Consider the following 7399-nt stretch of genomic DNA (forward strand, 5'->3'; position numbering starts at 1 on the left):
GGTTCCAATTCATCTGTTATGCTGCTTCTGAGATTCCTGAGTGAGCCATGTCCTGCTGCCCATGTGCCTTCCGGCTTGTTTCATCAATGTCTGGGGTCAGTGATCCCACCCAGACCTGGGGATTAGAAGATCCACCTCATCTTGTGAACCTGACAATAGTGAAGCACCTTTGGCTGTTAGGATTTGCTACAAATGTGATGCAGCATTATTTATTCTGGCAGCAGTACTGTGAATCCTAGCCTCCAATTCACTAATTTCATAGAATCATAGAATGGTAGAATTAGAATGGACCTTCTGGATCATCTTGCTCAATATTCTTGCATTTGTGTGCTGGAAATGCCTTCTTCAAATCACACCTAAGTGTTGTGAATGTCATCCGAGTGGGTGCTGGCTTGGAGCTCCCTCTGGTGGCCAGGAATGGTAATGAAGCTGAGTCTGAATCTGTGACTCAAACAGGTTTTGGTATTAATTGGGAATCCAGGAAGTCCTATTGCTGATCAGCCTGGTGTATTTAGGAGAGCAGTTTCTGCTTAGCTGCTGCCGGTGATAAATGTTCCTTCTGCCTTTGAAGATGGCTTGGAGTTTGTCTTTCAGTTTCCTCTATTTGTCCTGCGCCAGAATTCCCTCCAGATAAGTCTGCTGGTTCTCTTTGCCAAATTGCTGGTTTTGCACCTACGGGTGTTTGTGTTTTTGTTTCCATTTTGTTCTGTGTTTGTTTTCTTGTATGTGAGGATCTATCTCTCTGCTATTTCTGAGAGGGCAGTTCCTTCAGCAAGAAAGGGAGTTTCTCCCTGTTTTGATTTTGATTATTTGCACTTTTGAATTCCATTTGTTCTATCATTTTGTTTTTTCCCATTATATCTGCAGTTCTGATTAAAGTGTCTGGTAGAAGAGTCCCTGATATAGTGGGAGAAAGACCGTTTTGTTTTAGGGGGGGGGGGTTTCTATCAGAAGTTTGGTATTTTTTGCAGGGTTATTTGCTGGCCGCAATCAGCTTTCTTTCTTGTCCTGTTGTATCTAGTAAGTCGGGCCTCACCTTTGCTAATCTATATTTTCTGTGTATTGTGTTTTCTTACATCACCATAGTTACATGTTGGGGGCTTGCTATTCCTTTGGGGACTGCTCCGAGGCAAGTTAGTATTCCTCATTTCTATTTTTGAGGTGTTGCAAGTTTTTCCGGCAGTGACGAGGTGTCTAGGTGTGTTAAGAACATCCCACTGCTACTTCTAGTGTTGTCCGATAGATAGGGGATTGTGGTCAGCTTAGTTTCCAACTACTCTTGTGGTTTTTGTTTTTTCCTGATTGATGGGATTTTTTGTGATCATCCACGGTTACCAGTTCCTAACACCTAAGATTTTTTATGGGATTCAAGTCCAGGAACTGTGACTTGATGAATTTTGAGGGGCAGCCATGAGAAAAACTAAGTACACCCTGTCTAAATTCTAGCATTTGAATTCTATCATCATGGCATAAAAAAGCATCTGGTCCTTAGAAGATTTTAAAATAAGGTAAATACAACCTCAGAAAAAACAACACGTGAAAAATGTTAAAAATTTCCTATCTTTCCATAACTACACTAACTGATATTGTATGTTTTTTTCACTTCCTGTCAGATGATGCTTTGTTTGAGAATTCCCAGTATATGCTGGGATACTTAAACAAAGCGTCATCAGGGGACATAAATTGTGGTCAGCCCCCTCCCTGAAACAAATCATCATCAGTGATACTCGTTTCAGGGCTCGACCTTGATCTGTCCCTATGCTCTGTGCGATGTGCATGCGCTCTGTTGTCGGTTTTAATGAATAGCAATAAGCCAATAACAGAGAAGTCATACTCGGCATGCAGGAGGTAGCACCACCTCCGCAGGTGGCGTTACTGGTCTCTTCCGGGTATTATGAAACTGCTCTGTTACCAGCTTATTACTATTCATGCCGACAACAGAGTGTGTGTTGTGCACATCACATAGTGCACATCACACAGGGACGAGCCCTAAAATGAGCATCACTGATGACGCTTTGTTTCAGGGAGGTGGCTGAGAATGCAGCAGTGACTGCAGCCTCTGCTGCCTGCTCTGATAACACTTTGTTTGAGTATCTCAGCATACACTGGGAATTTTCAAACAAAGCATCATCAGACAGAAAGTGAAAAAACAAATAAATAGAAAAACAGAGTAGTGAGGGAAGGATAGGGAATTTTAAAGAAAGTATATTAGAAATTTGCTTAGATTATGACATCAAATAGACTTAGGAGGAAACATGACTTTGCCTTCCGACCACCCCTTTAAGTTCATTGAGGTTTGTAGGAATTGATTTGTACACAGTTGAATTTAAAGGTCCCTCTATATTGGATTGACTTCTGGAATGTGACTGAGCCATGGCAACACCTTGGTTCATTTCCTTTTCAGCCATTGTGATGCATATTTACTGGCATGCTTGGTAGCATTGCCCTGTTGAAACCCTCATATTTTGGCCAAGCTTTAGCTTATAGATAGATGGCCTCTAAAGAAGAGTGGGTCTTTTGAAATTCAAATTCACCTAAAATCCCCCCCCCAAAAAAAAAATTGCTTTTAAATGCACAGCAAATCTGAAATACTGAAATGAAAAATGCTGCAAACATTTTAATTATAAATAAGCATGTTTATAACACTTTGAGGAGTAATTGAATCCCATTTGAGCTCTCTAATGCAAACACAGCCTTATTAATTTAGAAATTACCTCATCCATCTGGCTGGGGGGGGGGGTAAAAGGATGGTACTTGGTGGTAATCAATAGCCTATTTAACAACACACTGAGGAATCACACTTTTTAGGCTTCTTAAATTGTAAAATGGTCCAAAAATTATCCCTTTGTTCCTTTTGTGGGGCCAGATGTCTACCTTGCTGGTGTTTATATACAGGTACTACAAATAGAGGAAGTCATGGCTTTTTCACTCGGAGTAGTGCAAAAATTATTTACTTTTGGGGAGTATCAAGAGCTCTTATCGTTGCTAAATGAAGAAGCAATAGCTTTTCACCAGCCATCCAAAAATTCTGCCTTTGCTTTTTGGGATAAGAAACAGGTGTACTATTTTGAAATCAAAGAAGTAGTGATTTTTGAAACTAGGAGTGAAAAATATCCCTTTTTTGCAATCTGCAACAGGTTTGCTATTTTCAAAATTATGAAACAATTACAAAGGCTTTTTGTCAAGTCCAAAAATAGTAATTTTTTAGGGAACAGACTAGCTGTTTTCAAAGTGAAGAAATAATGCAAAAAGGCATGCAAAAAATGAGCCCTATTTTGGTAGTTGTTTCATGTGTGCTCAAAAAAGTACACTTGCCAGCAGCAATACAGTATAGCTGTGCAAGACACTGGACAAATGCAGGAGATACGTGTGGGCATCTAATGGCAGAAAAATAGGATAGGGCAAACAAGTAGATCAATTTCCCCCCATCCATCCAGTTTTTCCTTTCTGCCATGTAACAGATCCTTCTGCTTTTGGTTCCTATCTCTATCACTTCTGATTACCAGATGGCAGCATGCATCCACAATGCTTCATGGTACATTCCTGTTGTCTGAGTCATCTAATTTCCTTATAAATGCCCTACCACAAAAGGTAGTAATGGCAGACACTATATCAGCATTTTAAAAAGGGCTGGATTCTTTTCTTACAATAAGTGACATTGTAGGTTATAAAAAAAATAGTAATGGAGAAGATAGAGAATGTATGACTGGTAAAGAAAAATTGAACTTGATTGACTTATTTCCTTTTTCAAGCTATATACTATAACTGTGTAACATTTTGGATCCTTTTTAAGGCTTGACGCATATTTATTCTGTGCTCTATACTGAGCACTTACATTGGGGTGTTAATCTAAATCTCTGAAATACGTGATTCAAATGGAACTACAGACAGATCCGTTTAATTTATTGAAGCAAGCAAAGTTACTCGGGAGTCTAACAATAGTGCTGTTAAAAAGTGATGGGCGAACTCGCAGATTCACGGGATTGGATTTTATTTTCACAGCAATCTAGACGCAGACACAGTGCCTCTGATTGGTTACAGTCAGACATGCTGTCACACAGGCTGGGTGCACTGTCTAACTGCAACCAACCAGAGACGCCAGACTTCCGGTGGACGGAGCAAGCAGTGCATATGCCTGAAGCGGTCTCGGACGTAGAGTGAGCGGCCTAGAAGCAGAGTTACAGCCACGCATAGACTGGTAAGTATATTATTTTCTTTCTTCATTATTTTATTTTTTAATGACCCGGGTTACTGGAACTGGATCATTACCCAGAGTTCCATAAGAACTCCGGGCTCGGGGTCGGTGATCGGGTTCTTTTTAACCCAAGTGGATTCAGACTTTTATAGTCCGGGTTCACCCATCACTAGTGTTGAGCACTTACAAGCTTCAATACTATTGTCGTGGAAGCCTGTTATGATTCAGTGACCGAGAAGGATCAGAAAAAGGACAAAAACTCGGAATCCCAAAAAATAACTGTGGCTGGAACCTTAATGGACTGCAGATCTAATACTGACACACAACTAGAAGTAGCCGTGGGGCAAGCCTATGATGACCAGGTCGCCTCGACACAGCTGGAGAACTAAATATTCTTACAAAAAGAAATATTAGAAAAGCTTATCTGCCTCAGCGCAGTCCACAAAGATATAGATAGCCCCCTACATGTAAAGACTACGGTGATAGAAGAAAACACAATACGTAGCTAGAGAACAGATTCAGCAAAGATAAGGCCCAAAATATCTGCATAGGAAAGGATAGGAAAGAGCACTGACTGCAGCCGTTAAAACCCTAGTAAATACTAGCATGCCTGATATGGAAAAATACTGAGCCTATACAGGCTCTTCCCCACTATATCAGTACTCTGGTGTTACTGGGATCCAAGAAAAACACTGATGTGGAGGAGGGACTGAATTTTGCACCAAGCATGACAAAACACAATACATAGCAGAACATGGAGCAAGGTACACAGATACTCCCAGCAGGGAATGATCCAACTCCACCAAGAACTCCACAAAGGCAAAATTACAAGAAAGTGGAAACCATAAGCAGAGGTACAAAGACCAAATTATCTGAGAGGAGTTCTGGTAGACACAAAGAAAAGTGCTGGTTTCAGAATGTCCTTAGCACACAGGAGATACATTGAGCACCGGCAAGGAACAGGAGGAAACTACTCAGTTATATAGGCTCAATCCGAATGGCCTGATTGCCAATCCTCCTCAGCTGGCTGGTTCCCATTCAGCAAGTCAACTGCACTACCAGCAATGACCACAAGAGGGAGCCCCAAACTGGAATCTAATTCAAATGTATTCAAAACAGAAGCCCCTTTCCTTGGAGAGCTTATTTGTGAGATACATGGGATGTCCAGATCTGCAAATGTTGGTCCAATTAATGGTGATGCATTGGAGACAAGAACACACAGCCAGTATATATCAGTATACAACACTTGTCTGGTCTCAGATGCCAAGTCACAAATATTTATTACAACTACAGAAGAATGGGGGATGGCTTAGTGCCTTACCTAAAAGACATGCACGTTTGGAAACAAAAACCATAAAACATGGATTCTGCTGGATTACTTCAAACAAGATAAGAATTAGCTAAAACCAGCCCTCAATGTAGCAGCCAACACATTTAAATAAAAGCAGTACGCTGTGCCATTGGTTTTCTAAATAACACAAACCTAATAGAAAACACAAAGTTGTTAAATATATCAATAAATATATACAGTATATATATATATATATATATATATATATATATATATCTGTATATCTGACAACAAATAAGGAACGTTTTGGGCCTAAAAATTACTTTTTATTCTAAAAATGCTTAGAATACCTATATTTATTGATATAGAATACTGATTTAATTTTACATGTATCTGTCCCCACCTACACAGTAGCCTTTTTGTTCTATACTGTAACGTCATATTTATGTATTGATTTTAAACATTTCTTTAATAAAAAAGTGATTTTTAGGCCCAAAACTTTCCTTTTTTTGTTGTAGTGTGTAAGGCATTAGTTAATGGCCTTTTTTACCTTTATAAGTAGGTACAAAGTTATAATAAAGGTACTGTATATAGATGTGTAAACTGCTTAAATGTTAATTAAAACAAAATATAAAATATTAGTCATAACACCATGTAGATGCATGAATGCCAAATGTGGGATCATTCCTCTTTCCCAAGCAGAATCTAAGTAAAAGAAGGTGGCTTTAGTATCCAATGATGATGATCTTCCTTTATTGAGGCATCACAAATACAGAAGCAACAGCAACTTTTTGACCAGTAGTATAAGTCTGGGTCTTTAGCTTACAAAGCTTGAAAAAGTTTTTGTCTCAAGCTTGACAAAGACTCAGACTTATACTACTGGTCAAAAAGTTGCTGTTGCTTCTATATTTGTGATGCCTCAATAAAGCAAGATCATCATCATTGGATACTGAAGCCGCCTTCTTTAACTTGGATTTTTCTCGGGACTCAGTCTCACCTCTGTTCAGCAATATTCGTTTTTTCGGAGGTGCACAAATTCAGTGCTTGACTGCGCTTTTGTGCACATCTAAAAAATCGGGCACTGACAAATCATAGGCCAGGCAAAGTCCAAATTGGCTCCATCTCCTCAACTATACTGAATCTTCTTTTGGTGGATTTGTCTCAATAATGTATTTCAGAGCCTTACACGGAATCCCCGATGTAAGTGCTCAACGTAGAGCACAGGATAAATGTGAACTGAGCATTATTGCGATATTTGGAAAGCAGAATAAACAAGCCAGCAGTATTCAAGAATATATTTTTTTTTTTTTTACTCTGTTTACTGTGCAGAATAAGTGAAAAGATGGCTTTATTCATCTAATCAGTATGATTACAGTGATACCAGATTTATATTGTTTTTATACACTCTTCTACTATCACTCACTAAGGCCGGCTTCTCACTTGCGAGTTTATCGCAGTAGTGCAATGCGAGAAAATCTCGCATTGCACTCGGACACATGTTATTCAATGAATCAGCTCTCATCTGCGATTTTTTTCTCATTCCAAATCGGACTGAGAAAAAAATCGCAGCAAGCTGCTATTTGAAGAGTTTCTCGTGCGAGTCTCTCAAATGCAACTCTATGGGGAGCGTGAAAAAAAAGGATGTCACATGGACCGGCACTCACACCATCCTAGTGACATCCGTTTTTCTAAATACATTTATCGCATGTGTCACAAAGCACTGGAAATGAGTGAGGTGCCATAATGTCGGTCAATCTCTATCTCTGTCAGTCGGTCTCTCCCTCTCGGTCTCTATTCTCTCTCTGCCGGTCGGTCTGTCAGTCGGTCTCTCTCTCTGTCGGTCTCTCTCTCTCTCTGTCCATGTCGGTCTATTCCTTTCCCCCCCTATCTCATACTCACCGATCCCCGATCAT

The sequence above is a fragment of the Anomaloglossus baeobatrachus genome, chromosome 1 (genome assembly GCF_048569485.1).
Source record: "Anomaloglossus baeobatrachus isolate aAnoBae1 chromosome 1, aAnoBae1.hap1, whole genome shotgun sequence".
Lineage (NCBI taxonomy): Eukaryota > Metazoa > Chordata > Amphibia > Anura > Aromobatidae > Anomaloglossus > Anomaloglossus baeobatrachus.